We start from the raw sequence: 17,063 nt of genomic DNA on the forward strand, positions 1-17,063 counted from the left end.
ACAGTTTCATGAAGATAAACCTTTAGCCATTTCTGAAATATGGTGAGAATTCAGTTCTACTCTTTTCTATGATTAACCCCATGATTTTAAATGCGTGTAGGCTATATTCTTTTTGTTAACTGTAGTACTAGCATACCTATCTATGCAATTCACATCAAACCTTTGATCTTGAGAGATTTAGCCCTAGACTAGTTGTTAGTCTCTGTAGCCGATACCATGGTCAGCCAACATAAAAGCCTGTTTGTTGTTGTTGTTGTTTTTGTTTTCTCTAAACTTGCAATTAAGTGTTATGGGATGGACAAATAAACAACCTGAAAGCATGCAGTACCTCTTCACTTTTACATGATGGGCACAAGAAAAGAATATATTAGTACATGTTCTTGTTCACAGAATATTTGAAATAAAGAAGAATGCTAGTCCTGTTTAATTACCAGCATTACAAAGGCACCACACGAACTTCCATCCTTCTGCAGTGCAGACGTCAGGGACTCATCATGGCTCCACTCACCTTGGAGCTCCCCTGTTTCTTGGGCCCTCTGTGCCATGGAGTGCCTTTACCAACATACAGAAACAGATAAAGGTAAAGGTAAAGGTTTACTGAAGAGCTACAGCCAAAATGCAAAAAAGGAGATAAGATTGAGGTGGTGGGGATGAGGGATTGACTCTCATTAGCTTCAAAATGAAGTCAACTTGTTGGCATTACTTAAGTAATTGGATCTATTAATAGATGACAACACTCTATTTGTAATTCATAAAGAAATATCAGCGTTGATCTAGACACACATATAGAACATCTTTCTTATGGACGAAAAAATGTATTTGATTTTTTTTCCTGGCTTATGTTGAGGTTAACCAAATGCCCTATTGGAGATCACAAGTATAATATGTGACCCGCTACAACAAAAGGATCCGAAGGTCGGGGGAGGACAATCTTCTGAAAATGGCATGACATCATTCCCTTACTCTTCTACTCTAATGTCATATTTAGTACAACTCGTAAAAGTACTCAATTGCGGAGATGTCAGTGATTATATTAGCGCATGTCAAGTGGTTGAGGAAATCAGAGTTTCGAGAAAAACACCTTCAAAGTTTTCCTTCCGACGATAACATGATCAAGGGGTGGCGAGACAGTTTTCATTGCTTGACAATAGAAGGCACGCTCCCAGCATTAACAAACTCATGAACCTTAATTGAGAAAGTATCAAGTGACAATGCAATAAGAAATTTAAAACAAAGCCTTTTTTGATATATTTTCTAGTGCATTTCAGGATTCGGTGTCATATGCCACTCCTTCGCCATTCATTCCATTTTGTCCAAATTTGGTGACTTTTCCTCAAATCTTATTACAGACATTTTGATATATAATTTAGCTATCTTTGCTATTGCTGGTTGCAATGGCAACTATAAACTGACAACCGTGTCAGTCAGACTTTGCATCTTTTTTATGTTCCAGTTTCAATTAACAATATTACACTGTATGAAATTAGTGTTTCTTCGCTGAAACTTTCTGAAGAAGCCAAATGTGAAGTAATAATCTTTTTTAATGAAAATGTAATGCTGCCATGGTTATGCGTTATGATATCCTGACTACAAAACACTCTTGTGGTCTGTACTTCTACCTATGAAAGCAATTGAAATTCGGGTCAATTGTAAAAAAAAAAAAAAAAAAAACCCTGAGGGAGTTAGGTCAATAAACATATTGTCCTTTGATTTGTAGAACTGTGAAAAAGAAATGTATGTACGTACATGACAATGTACTCACTATAACATATTCATTTAATGGTTCATTAAACACCACTGAAATGGAGGGAATAAAAGTGTGATATCAAAACATAACATATATGTCCATTGGCATTCTGTACATTATCTTTGAAGAGACAAGGGGGGTTTGTTCTTCTCCTATGATAGTAGTTGCACATGTCAAGTCTGGGGTCAATTGTTAAAAACCTGAGGGAATATAGGTCAATACACATAATAAATGTTCCTTTGATTTGCAGAACTGTGAGTGAAAAATTGAATGTACATGTTTATATACTCACTGTAATAAATTCATTGAATGGCGTACTAAACACCATTGAAATTAATATTCTAAGAATAAAAGATCGATATCAAAACATAACATATGTCTATTGGCATTCTGCACATTATCTTTGAAAAGCTGACCTGAACTTGTCCACGTATAGATGGTGTGATCAGATCCCGAAGGGAGTCAGGAACAGACATTTTCATTTCTGGAACATTTGCCACAAGAAGGATCTAGTGGCTCTGTCTAATGTTGATTGGCATAAATGCCCACTTGAACTTTGAAAGGGTCACCTACAGGTAAATAAACCAATACTCTCATTTTAAAGTGAATGACAACTTTTCGTCATTCCTTACAATGTCTAGTATTTCAAGGAGGTATATGTGGGTTTTTTTCATACATCATTTCAACGATTTGAGGATCGATGTATGTGGGCATTTTATATTTTATGATTTTTTTTTTCAAAGCGTGGAATTGGTTCTTTTGACAGATTTCGATCTGCTCAAGCAGTTGATAAGCTTTATCTTCTCATACTTTTTTAATTGCCAACAATTCTTTGTTACTAGACTACACAAACCCACTCTTGCTACTTTAACTTGCTTCATTAGAAAAGTTGCATTCACTTGCTGTTCCTAAACTTTACATACTCACGTTCAAAATTAAACTCTTGATGATTAGCTTCTAGTTAAGTGCCGTGTGAGTGCACTCAAAAGCTAGCAATCTTAAAGATTAGTTGATGATTAGAAACACATCATCAGTGAGTACACAGAATAATGTTAGTAATTTTTTATTATTACTATTAAGCACCTTTATCTAACAAATCATTGAACACAGCCAGAGGCTGAATTAAAATTGATTTTACAAAAATGAAGAAACAATATTTATATGCAATATAACATGAATATAAAAATGTGAAATTACTACAGGCTCATACAAAACAAGAAAAAAAAAACACGCATACATAGTAGGGAAATAATGAAAGCTTGAGTTGACCTTTTGATTGGCCATTGACCCTTGACCTTTGACCATAACATTTTCGCAACAATCACTGCCAATCAGTATTTGCATATTCACTAAGTTCCATGAATGATGTATAGGCCTACCTTGAACCATTTTCGAGATATGAGGAAATATAAAATTTTCACGTTTTCACTCAACGCTTTACATTTGATTTTTGACCTTATTGCCCAAAATATTCTTTCTCTTTCTCTCGCTCTAAAAAAAACCCCCACAATGTTATGAGTGCTGATACTCACTCATCTGAGTACAAACCCAAAGATTGTTACACAATATACACACCAGTGCCCAACATCACCTCACAACAATAATCAACGAACTTGTGAGTTTGCGTCTGGGTCAACCTCCAGCTGCGCTATTTTGCATGGGTATATTAAAGGTTATGTGACAAGATTCTGCAAGTCCTGTACAAAAATTGAGCAGGATTCACTCTTAAAGGACAAGTACACCTTCATATACATAAGGATTGAGAGAGTGCAGCAATACTAGTAGAACACATCAGTGAAAGTTTGGGGAAAATTGGACAATCCCTTCAAAAGTTACGAATATTTTAAGTATCTGCGCAGTCACTGCTGGAAGAGAAGACTACTACAGTGTATGATGTCACATGCGTACAACTACATAAGGAAAATAAAAAGAGAATTTCACAAAACTTTACTTTTTGAATAAAGTGCACATTTCTTCGACTTGCTACTGACGTATGTTAAGGGTAATATCATTCCCCCTGCCTTCTGAAAGAGAGAAGTCCAGTGTTCTTTTGTTATGCGAGAAAAATGGAAATATGTTGAATTTTCTTTATTCTTTCTTTATATAGTTGTACTCATGTGACATCACAAGCTATAGTAGTCTTTTCATCCAGCCGTGACTGAGCAGAAACTTTAAAAATTCATAACTTTTGAACAGATTGTCCGATTTTCCTCAAACTCTCACTGATGTGTTCTACTAATATTGCTGCATTCACTCAACCCACATGTCTATGAAGGTGAACTTGTCCTTTAAGTTTCATCTTAAAGTTTTGTGCACATGTGAACATGCGTTGTGAGGTCAAGACTGGAGCTAATCATCAACTGCTATACGTAAGTTTCATATTTAGCAACTGCGTATGAAAGTAACTAAAGTCTTTTGTGTTCGTAATAACACAACTGCTTTACAGTAGAAAAACATTGCCTGCAAAACTCGTGACCATACCTTCTTGAACTGCCATTCCACGGACATTCCACTGTACAGCAACATACGAGGGTATGATGAACACATGTCCATAGTCCTGTACATTGATTTCATTTCGAAGAAGATGGAGGTACTCATTTATGACCTAACAAAATATAATCCAAGAAAGAAACAAAACCTTCCGGTTATCACTTTTAAACAAAATCTTGTATTCACAAAATCAAGAAATTATTAAAAATGTATTACAAATTAAGGAGGAACTACAATCATCAGCACTCTGCCCTAGGGTACATAAAGAACAAAGTAAAAAAGTCACCTATTGAAAGTAAAATGGATGGCACTGGTTCATATCCCACTTTCCTATCTGCTTCTGAGGCTTTGGTTGTCAACATTCCCATGTACTTATCTACTTTTTGTTTTGCAGTAAAATAATGCACAAAAAATGGAGAATTCCTTAATTAAACTGTCCAGCAAATAGCTCAATATTTCCTTCATTTTTAAGACCTTGAGATCTAATCTGGTGGGAACATTCATTTGTATACTTTGTTTTGTAATGTCATCTTCTCAAGGGAATGTGTAATGCTATGGCATGGCACACACAGAAGCAAAAAAGAAGTACATTGTATGTATATATCAATATACATAATTATACGCCCACATATATATCTACATATATATATATATATAGAGAGAGAGAGAGAGAGAGAGAGAGAGAGATACGCGGGGAAGGCATCACCAAATTGCACTCCTGTGGGCTTGTTCTCACAGTCCCATTTTTTGACTGTCATCACCATCATTGCCACACATACTGTATATTCCAACATAGGGAGATTTCAACAATTGGTGTGTAATTCGGATCTGACCTCGGCAGCTTTTTTTCTGTAACCAAAGTTACATATTCACCAGATCTATCAAAGTGTCACAAGATATTTCAGACTTCGAAGACTATACACTCGGACTGACTGATGATGAGCAGCAGGCTATAATCATCATTTTCAGAAAATGTTCTTCCCCTATATACATAGCTTTACGTTGGTCTGTATACTCGGCGAGATCTAAAATTCAGCTCCCCTTCTCACACTTAAAAAGCTAACCTCCACAGCTAAGGACAAAGGACCCTCAAATACAATGTCTTCCACAATTTCCCAAGTTAAACGTAGACCTAATTAAAAGTTCATTCAAGGTGGCCAACTTAATTCCCTAACAAAACAGCTATTACGTTTCTTGGCTGTTATTTTATTGTATTTTGCACAACTGCAGGATATTATGCAGCTCGGGTTCATCATTTAGTTTACTCTCAAGTCGGGTATCATTGTACTCAGACTGTTTAGGGCGGCTATATATCCACTTAAATTTGTACTTGCCGATCGTACCCTTCCATATCAGATAAAACACGTGCCGCTGTCCATTCGTTTACTGCATAGCTGCTGTAAACATGATATTCATAAGATGAGCGGACGTGGGGAAAAACCTAGATTGGCGATCGCCTATTTTTGAAGTTACAAGTAGAAATGAAATGGGTGGTTCTTATTATGGTCCATCAAACCAAGTTTTGGTGATAAAAATAAAAAAAAAAGTGGGAGCAAATAAAGACAAAAAAAAATCTTCTTTCTCCCATAACGTGGGAAAAGAAATATTAAAGAAAAATTACGAGGCCCTGAGACCCATGGATTCCCACGGGTGATTACTTATTAAACCTAATGACTATGATCCCCCTCCCAAAATAACAATAATAATTATAATAACAATATAACAATAGGGGCCTAAAGAAGAATAATATGATAATAATAATGATGATGTAAAGTCTGAAGCAGATAAACGGATGATTCTATGATCAATCAAACCAAGTTTTGGTGATTGAAAACAAAAAGGAGGAAGCAATTGAAGACGAAAATATAATATTTTTCTCCCATAACGGCGGAAAACAAATAGGAATGAAGAAAAATGTTAGGCCTTGACACCAGCCGTGGATTCCCTCGGGTGCTTGCATGGATGCAAGAGCAGGGGGTATAGGAATATGTTATATTAATATCAAAGTCATAGTGTCAATAGTATCTCCCCGTTTTGACGGGAAGAATCTGTGGGCAGAACTTTCGGAGAATCTAAGCGCTTTTGGTAATGTTTCTCTGAATGTTTGTTTTTGTTTGTTTGTTTGTTTGTTTGTTTGCTTGTTTTTTCTGCGGGGGAGAAAATGTGTGTGTGTGTTTGGGGGTCGGACGGTGGTCATGGGTAGAAGAGAGCACAAGTAACGAAAGACACCGAAAGAATGAGAAAACTTTTCTCTTTATTTCATGTTCTTTATCATCATTCTTTATCTATATAATTCTTTATTTTATGTGCAAAATCGTATATATGAGAAAAAATGAAACCCCTCAGACCCGTGGATTCCCACGGGTGCTGCTAGTATATATATATATATATATATATATATCTATCTATCTATCTATCTATATATATATATATATATATATATATGTAGATATATATATATATATATATATATATATATATACACATATATATATATATATATATATATATATATATATATATATATATATATATATATATATATATATAGATAGATAGATAAAATACTCAGTACTACACTCACCTCACACATTCATATCAACACACATTGCATTCATACATATAACAATGCATGCTGGCACATACCTTACCGTTCAACCAATTGGGATGTATGAGGGTTTCAAAGTCCCGGTATTCCAATACAATGGGATCACCACACGTGGTACCGAGCTTTCTTATGCATGGGCAAGGTGACATTCTCCACATCAATCTCTTGGAGAAGTTTTCTGATGGCACCTGCAACGATTGATCCAAGCAGGTGAGTATAAAAACTATATTATGTGTTAAAGCTGTGAACCTGATATTTCATACTTGATGCTGTATAAATCTTACTTATACATCTTCACGAAGTAATACTGGAATAAACTACAAATGTATCATGAGGGGTGTCGACCATAGTGATGCACTCTTTTTTTTTTTTACAAAGGCAAATGCCAAAATGTGTCTCGCCCTTAAGCGTAGAAGAAACTAGAATTATCACTGAAGGTGATTAATACCCCCGCCCCTAGTGTTGCTTTATAGTATGTGATGTCATGAGGGCATTGACGTTAATACCAAGTTTGTGCACTTGTCGAATTGGAAACAGAATAATTTTAGTTTACTGTACAATTACAGAGTTGACAATGAGTTCCACAAGGTTTGGGTAAAAAGTGAGGTACCATGGCAATGCATTGTCTGATACAAACACAAGGGACATTTTGCATAACTACACTTAAAGACCATCATACACACCAAATTTCACCTTCATAGATTAAATGGTTCAATTTTATACAAAAATGAGTGGTTACCATGGCAACACATTTTTCTTATATTAACACATTGGTGTCTTGCATAACCTTTAACAAAAAACCCAGGTTCCTGATTGGTTGTTGCTATGGGAAGTTGCCATTTCAGCAATAGTTGCCATCCTAACATCTTTTATTAAATGGGGCCCATACAGGTGTCACAAGTTGATTTTCATACAGTGGCAGACTTGCAATCCAAGTGTTGGCCTGAAATATCCTAAATATGTTCAGGTAGACAATTGCATCTTCTATTTCCCACACTGAAAGCCAAACAACAAGACTTTCAGCAGCAGCAGCAACAACAACAACAAACAGCAACAACGCCACCACCACCAACAACAACAATAACAAACCTTGTGTAGGTCTCTGTCTTGGTATTTCCGGGGGTGCACTCTTGTCGATATTCGCAGAGGTTTCTTTTGGGTAAAAATGGAAGAAGAATTCATGATAAGCACAAACTAGAATTATCACTGAATGTGATTAATACCCCCGCCCCTAGTGTTGCTTTATAGTATGTGAAGTTATGAGGGCAATGACGATAATACCAAGTCTAACAACTAGAACAATCTGAGTATCTCTGTTAAAATCTAAATTAGATCTAAACTTGTCATTATAAAATACATTTTTTTTTGTTACAAAATACAAGGCCACGAAAGTATTATCAAAGAAGTATTTATCACTTGCACCATTCAGATATTAATATTTGATTACCAAATCTGATGTTACAAAAGGAAAAACAAAGAATTTTTTACGGGAGGGCCTATACTCAGGTACATCTCCATAGTTTACAACACGCACGTTACTAACCACTGCGACAACCAACACATGCAATCTATACAATATCAAGATTTGTTTTTCCTTTCGAGGACCATCAGACTAATGCAAAAACTTCCATTTCCTTATATTTATTCTTCTTCCTCGATTAGCACTTTCTTTGTCTGCACATGGTTACATCAACTGAGTAAAACAATAAAACAAACAAACAAGCATGTGGAGTTTTACATGCTTGCGTCCACATAATATTAAAATGGCTGTGTAAGGAAAATGATAGCAAAAACGCACAAGGACCTGAATTTCTTAATATTTTTCAACTTTATCACTGCAATATTGTGACATATTTTTAGTTATCTGCTTAACAACGCATAGTCATCAGAAGAGCAGTTATAAGTTGTCATTTTCAAGCGTCGAATCACATCAAAAGACATGAGTTTCGGCTCCAAGGGCTTTGTTTGTCACTCTACTAAAAATAACTAATGTTAAAAATTCAAGTTCATCGGTAAATTCACCAATATGACCAAACCGCACTCTACTGTCGCCTCACCACACTCTACTGTCGCCTCGTTTTATGTGTATAACGCATAGGCATTAGAAGAGCATGTAATACTATAGATGTTGTCATTTTTAACGGTCGAATCGCATCAAAAGACATGGGTTTCGGCTCCAGGGGCTTTGTTTGTCACTCTGCTAAAAATAATTTAGTTAAAAATTGAAGTTCATCGGTAAATTCACCAAATGGCCAAACCGCACTCTACTGTCGCCTCACCCACACTCTACTGTCGCCTCGTTTTATGTGTATAACGCATAGGCATTAGAAGAGCATTTGATACTAAGATGTTGTCACTTTTAACGGTCGAATCGCTTCAAAAGACATGAGTTTCGGCTCCAGGGGCTTTATTTGTCACTCTACTAAAAATAATTTAAGTTAAAAATGCAAGTTCATCGGTAAATTCACCAATATGACCAAACCGCACTCTACTGTCGCCTCACCACACTCTACTGTCGCCTCGTTTTATGTGTATAAAGCATAGGCATTAGAAGAGCACGTAATACTCAGATATTGTCATTTTCAAGCGTCGAATTGCATCAAAAGACATGAGATTCGGCTCCAGGGGCTCTGTTTGTCACTCTACTAAAAATAATTTAAGTTAAAAATTCAAGTTCATCGGTAAATTCACCAATATGACCAAACCGCACTCTACTGTCGCCTCACCACACTCTACTGTCGCCTCGTTTTATGTGTATAACGCATAGGCATTAGAAGAGCATGTAATACTATAGATGTTGTCATTTTTAACTGTCGAATCGCATCAAAAGACATGAGTTTTAGCTCCAGGGGCTCTGTTTGTCACTCTACTAAAAATAATTTAAGTTGAAAATTCAATTTCATCGGTAAATTCACCAATATGACCAAACCGCACTCTACTGTCGCCTCACCACACTCTACTGTCGCCTCGTTTTATGTGTATAACGCATAGGCATTAGAAGAGCATTTGATACTAAGATGTTGTCACTTTTAACGGTCGAATCGCTTCAAAAGACATGAGTTTTGGCTCCAGGGGCTCTGTTCGTCACTCTACTAAAAATAATTTAAGTTGAAAATTCAATTTCATCGGTAAATTCACCAATATGACCAAACCGCACTCTACTGTCGCCTCACCACACTCTACTGTCGCCTCGTTTTATGTGTATAACGCATAGGCATTAGAAGAGCATGTAATACTATAGATGTTGTCATTTTTAACTGTCGAATCGCATCAAAAGACATGAGTTTTAGCTCCAGGGGCTCTGTTTGTCACTCTACTAAAAATAATTTAAGTTGAAAATTCAATTTCATCGGTAAATTCACCAATATGACCAAACCGCACTCTACTGTCGCCTCACCACACTCTACTGTCGCCTCGTTTTATGTGTATAACGCATAGGCATTAGAAGAGCATTTGATACTAAGATGTTGTCACTTTTAACGGTCGAATCGCTTCAAAAGACATGAGTTTTGGCTCCAGGGGCTCTGTTCGTCACTCTACTAAAAATAATTTAAGTTGAAAATTCAATTTCATCGGTAAATTCACCAATATGACCAAACCGCACTCTACTGTCGCCTCACCACACTCTACTGTCGCCTCGTTTTATGTGTATAACGCATAGGCATTAGAAGAGCATGTAATACTATAGATGTTGTCATTTTTAACTGTCGAATCGCATCAAAAGACATGAGTTTTGGCTCCAGGGGCTCTGTTTGTCACTCTACTAAAAATAATTTAAGTTGAAAATTCAATTTCATCGGTAAATTCACCAATATGACCAAACCGCACTCTACTGTCGCCTCACCACACTACTGTCGCCTCGTTTTATGTGTATAACGCATAGGCATTAGAAGAGCATTTGATACTAAGATGTTGTCACTTTTAACGGTCGAATCGCTTCAAAAGACATGAGTTTCGGCTCCAGGGGCTTTATTTGTCACTCTACTAAAAATAATTAAAGTTGAAAATTCAATTTCATCGGTAAATTCACCAATATGACCAAACCGCACTCTACTGTCGCCTCACCACACTCTACTGTCGCCTCGTTTTATCTGTATAACGCATAGGCATTAGAAGAGCATTTGATACTAAGATGTTGTCACTTTTAACGGTCGAATCGCTTCAAAAGACATGAGTTTCAGCTCCAGGGGCTTTATTTGTCACTCTACTAAAAATAATCAATGTTAAAAATTGAAGTTCATCGGTAAATTCACCAATATGACCAAACCGCACTCTACTGTCGCCTCACCACACTCTACTGTCGCCTCGTTTTATGTGTATAACGCATAGGCATTAGAAGAGCATGTAATACTATCTGATGTTGTCATTTTTAACTGTCGAATCGCATCAAAAGACATGAGTTTTGGCTCCAGGGGCTCTGTTTGTCACTCTACTAAAAATAATTTAAGTTAAAAATGCAAGTTCATCGGTAAATTCACCAATTTGACCAAACCGCACTCTACTGTCGCCTCACCACACTCTACTGTCGCCTCGTTTTATGTGTATAACCAGGGAGGTGGAAGAAAAGTCTTTCTTCCACCTCCCTGGTATAACGCACAGGCATTAGAAGAGCACGTAATACTATAGATGTCATTTTCAACGGTCGAATCGCTTCAAAAGACATGAGCTTCGGCTCCAGGGGCTTTATTTGTCACTCTACTAAAAATAATTTAATTTAAAAATGCAAGTTCATCGGTAAATTCACCAATATAACCAAACCGCATTCTACTGTCGCCTCACCACACTCTACTGTCGCCTCGTTTTATGTGTATAACGCATAGGCATTAGAAGAGCATTTAATACTAAGATGTTGTCACTTCTAACGGTCGAATCGCTTCAAAAGACATGAGTTTCGGCTCCAGGGGCTTTATTTGTCACTCTACTAAAAATAATCAATGTTAAAAATGCAAGTTCATCGGTAAATTCACCAATATGACCAAACCGCACTCTACTGTCGCCTCACCACACTCTACTGTCGCCTCGTTTTATGTGTATAACGCATAGGCATTAGAAGAGCATTTAATACTAAGATGTTGTCACTTTTAACGGTCGAATCGCTCCAAAAGACATGAGTTTCGGCTCCAGGGGCTTTATTTGTCACTCTACTAAAATAATTAATGTTAAAAATTGAAGTTTATCGGTAAATTCACCAATATGACCAGACCGCACTCTACTGTCGCCTCACCACACTCTATTGTCGCCTCGTTTCATGTGTATAACGCATAGGCATTAGAAGAGCATGTAATACTATAGATGTTGTCATTTTAACGGTCGAATCGCATCAAAAGACATGAGTTTCGGCTCCAGGGGCTTTGTTTGTCACTCTACTAAAATAATTTAAGTTAAAAATTCATGTTCATCGGTAAATTCACCAATATGACCAAACCGCACTCTGCTGTCGCCTCACCACACTCTACTGTCGCCTCATGTGTAGGCCTATAACGCATAGGCATTAGAAGAGCATCTGATACTAAGATGTTGTCACTTTTAACGGTGGAATCGCTTCAAAAGACATGATATTCGGCTCCAGGGGCTTTATATGTCACTCTACTAAAAATAATCAATGTTAAAAATGCAAGTTCATCGGTAAATTCACCAATATGACCAAACCGCACTCTACTGTCGCCTCACCACACTCTACTGTCGCCTCGTTTTATGTGTATAACGTATAGGCATTAGAAGAGCATTTAATACTAAGATATTCTCACTTTTAACGGTCGAATCGCTCCAAAAGACATGAGTTTCGGCTCCAGGGGCTTTATTTGTCACTCTACTAAAAATAACTAATGTTAAGAATTGAAGTTCATCGGTAAATTCACCAATATGACCAAACCGCACTCTACTGTCGCCTCACCACACTCTACTGTCGCCTCGTTTCATGTGTATAACGCATAGGCATTAGAAGAGCATGTAATACTATAGATGTTGTCATTTTTAACGGTCGAATCGCATCAAAAGACATGAGCTTCGGCTCCAGGGGCTTTGTTTGTCACTCTACTAAAATAATTTAAGTTAAAAATTTAAGTTCATCGGTAAATTCACCAATATGACCAAACCGCACTCTACTGTCGCCTCACCACACTCTACTGTCGCCTCGTTTTATGTCTTTAACGTATAGGCATTAGAAGAGCATTTAATACTAAGATGTTCTCACTTTTAACGGTGGAATCGCTCCAAAAGACATGAGTTTCGGCTCCAGGGGCTTTATTTGTCACTCTACTGAAAATAATTAATGTTAAAAATTGAATTTCATCGGTAAATTCACCAATATGACCAAACCGCACTCTACTGTCGCCTCACCACACTCTACTGTCGCCTCGTTTCATGTGTATAACGCATAGGCATTAGAAGAGCATGTATTACTACAGACGTTGTCATTTTTAACGGTTGATTGAGATGAACTTCGATTCAATTAGAACTTAAGAGAATGACTGATTTCATTAAGTGTACTTTTCTGTGTTTTCTGACCCAGCCCATTTTACCCACCCCCCCCAAACAAACAAAAATAAAAAAATAACAACTAGGCATTACTAAAAGTATTTATTTGAAGAATCTTCTCACCCCCCTTCAAACGCACTTACCACAATGGACGATCAAACTCATCGTCAAACCATGTTTGTACAGAATCTTCGGGATGTCAGCAAGGGTGAGTCGTCGATGGACATCCCTCGAGTGAGTGACAGACAGACGGACAAATACACACACACACACACACACGCACACACACACACACACACACACACACACAAACACACACACACATACACATACTGTTGCAACTGTGCAAGCAAAATGTGTCTACATGACGTACACTCGGTGGTGTACGTTTATAACGCAGGGGAACAGGGAATTTCCCACCTCATACATATTCAATAAGGCTTCGGCAGTCAGCGCGCCAGCTCATGAATAATTAATATCTGTGACCTTTGGTGAAACTACTTCCCGCAGAGCATTCTCGCCTCAAAAGTGCCTACCTGGAGATGCAGGGCACTCCTAGGGTAATTATAGGCTACAGAGGTGTAACATACTAGCATTGTCTGTTGCACAATATTGTGAATACATGAGAGTGAGCTTCGTCCCCACAAACGTCACGAACTTAAACCTGTGCATTATTTGTTTTATAAAATGGTTCAAGGGCTCATTGGGTATCAGTCCGCTACATGTAGAACTTGCTCAAAAGCCAGCATGTCAAAAAAAAAAAATGTTTCAAACACACTGAGCACGAACTTAGAAATTGTTTGCAGTAAATAAGTGATTGAGCGCACGCTTTTGTAACTGGTTCAGTGTACACATCTAAAGTATGCAATTGTGACGTCAGAGAGCGTGATTACGGCAACCCATAGTCACGCGCGTCAATGGTAAAAACTTGCTGGGTATGTTTGGCAAAATGAAAGACTGGTCATTTTGCTTTCAACCAATCACAATTATTATCATTACAATTCATATAACAATTCTATAAAATGTTATCACTAACATTATCATCCAGTATCTTATCAATTATCGTGAAACCATTACTAGCACTACTTTAATCGTCGTTATTATTACTATAATGATCGTAATCAGCATGAGCACGATTTTATCATTGATTTTGTACGTTGAAGGGCTCACACTTCAGAGTAAAATACTATGCGTTTCACCAACATACGACTCTTCGGGATTAGCTCTCACATTAATCGCGCTGTTATATTGACTGAGCTATGTGCTATATAGCACGATCAGTTTGCAAGATATGGTGGTGATGGGAGGGGGGGGGGGTCTTTCGGGCTCGAACGGTATCCCTGTATGATAGGCCTGTTTTTGTGAAGCTATTTTGTAATACCCGATGCATTGTCAATCTGAACAATCAATTTCCAAGATCTTTAATAGCCACTCGAGCAAGGAGTGGCGCTTTGTGCCTTGAGACCTATGGGAAAACGAAAGAAAAACACTCATTGAGCTATAGAATTTTATATTCGGCAAACAATGGGGCACTTTCACCTCCATTAGTCATACTTTTTTGTTGTCTTGTTTTGTTTTGTTTAGTTATTCACCATCAACATTATGAATCTTGAATATTGGTTGAGCTCTTAGAGGGGTGATATAACTGTGGTTGAGTTGGGGATTCGGCTTTTTACTTTTTGTGATATAATTAGAAACCACTAATGTGAAATATTAAGGAACGTACAATTCTGAAATTTGATAAAAAAATGGCTGAAATATCCTAAAACAAAGTAAAACAAAGTGGTCCTAATAAAAGGTGGGTCCCACCTTTTATTAGGACCTCGTTGTTTTAGGATGTCTTGACTTTTTCCAAACCGATTTTCATCAAATAAACGTGCAACTCCTATTATTATTATATGCTCCTTATAGTATTGTATATCATTGGTTTCTAATTATGTCACAAAAAGTCAAAACATGAATTCCCATCTCAACCCAAACTAAACCATCCCTTTAAATCTGAACATACGACGTCAGGGGTACTCTAGTATACAAAATCATGGGAAGGGGAGAGAGGGAGCGAGAGAGAGGGAGGGAGAATAGTGAAGGGAAGGGAGAGAGGAAATGATAGATAGATAGATAGATAGATAGATAGATAGATAGATAGATAGATAGATAGATAGATAGATAGATAGTTACACAGATGATAATACATACATGGACCTCTTTTATAAGTACATGCTATGTAGGCCTACATACAGTACATAGATGAGAGAGGGTGGGGGGGGGGGGTGGAGATCGATGCGGAGGGGAGGGGAGGGGTACAGAGAGGGAGAGAATGGGGGGGGCGAAGAATGAAAGAAGGCAATTTGACCTTAAAGGGGCTGTACAGTAGTGGTTGAGGTGGGGATTCATGTTTTGAACATTCCTAAGTGAGATAATGAGAAACCTCTTATGAAATTTGAAAGAGCATGTGATTCTAAGAAGGATTCAACGTTTATTTGATGAAAATTGGTTTTCAAATGGCTGAGATATCCCCAAAAGTGATAATGATAAAAGGCGACATGCCCCACCTTTATTAGGATCTCTTTGTTTCACCTTGTTTGTGGATATCTCAGACATTTCAAAACCGATTTTCATCAAATAAACTTTTGATACCCCTTAGAATTGCATGCTCTTTGACATCTCATAGAGTGGTTTCTGAATATCTCGCAGAACGTTAAAAGCTAAATCCTCACCCCGACCAGAACTGTACACACCCTTTAATATTTTCCAAGAAAACCAGCAAGGCACTGAATTCCAATCTGAACCCAGATCGGTGGGTGACCCAAGGTCCACCCATCGATGAGCGATCACGGAAGGTGGCTTCTTCAACTCCCCTGGTTCACCCGAGCGAGTGCATGTGGCTGAAAGAGATAACGTCCTCCAATCCATGCACTCAAGATAACGTCGGGCAAAGATAGATTTCCAAGAAAGAAGCAATGAACTCATCATAATCACATACCTTATGCGTTTTATCTTCTCTTCATCTCTACTACTTCTAACTTATACAAAACGGTACATTGATTTGATAAGACAGCCAGACTCTTATTAAAGTAACCATTATTCAAACAGTGGCGTGTGTATTTAGTCTTCAGTCTTATCATCTTACATGAGAGCATGTTTAATCTTTGGAACCGCAGCTGCTCGATGGTGGAACGGTGGGAGGATGCTCCTTCAACCAAAAGAGGATCAGGAAACTTGTTGCCTGAGCCGAGACATGTTAAAATCCCTCCCTGTCTCCGCCGTTGTTTCCTGTACCAACTAATGTCACACCCGTGACGCATGCAGCAGTACAATACCTTTCCCGGAGCTTTGAAGAAGAAGAAAAAAAGTAACGTACATCAAACAACTGATGTTTGGTATCCACTCATACCATATATTCAGGATAGGTTAATGAGCATATAATAATATGTATTTCTTCTTCTTTTTCTTCTTCTTCTTCTTCTTCACGATCAGACCCTTTACAATCTGAAATCGTTTCCTGTCATTACAAAGTGGACTATCCTGTTGTGGGTGTAACAATATTGTAATTAATTGAGAAGAAACCCCGGAAGAAAATAATTCAGAACATTTGGTTTGGATCTGGAAGACTTGAAGGCATTTTTTACCATTTATATCAGATGAAACAAAAACCCAGCTTTAGTGCTTTAAAATAATTCTAAAATGTGAGTCAGGGATGGAAGCAACCAATGTAAAACTTTTTGAATAAGTATAATCTAT

At 37.4% G+C, this 17,063-nt stretch overlaps 1 long non-coding RNA gene across 1 annotated transcript; it reads right to left on the minus strand.

The window, feature by feature from the left end:
- Positions 1–442: 442 nt before the first annotated feature.
- LOC140234128 (uncharacterized) lies at positions 443–4,351 on the minus strand. Its single transcript, XR_011901582.1, has 3 exons — positions 4,229–4,351; positions 2,164–2,316; positions 443–552 (listed from the first exon to the last, which is right to left on the minus strand). It is a non-coding gene; the product is annotated as an uncharacterized lncRNA (long non-coding RNA).
- Positions 4,352–17,063: the final 12,712 nt, after the last annotated feature.

The sequence above is a fragment of the Diadema setosum genome, chromosome 10 (genome assembly GCF_964275005.1).
Source record: "Diadema setosum chromosome 10, eeDiaSeto1, whole genome shotgun sequence".
Taxonomy (NCBI): Eukaryota; Metazoa; Echinodermata; class Echinoidea; order Diadematoida; family Diadematidae; genus Diadema; species Diadema setosum.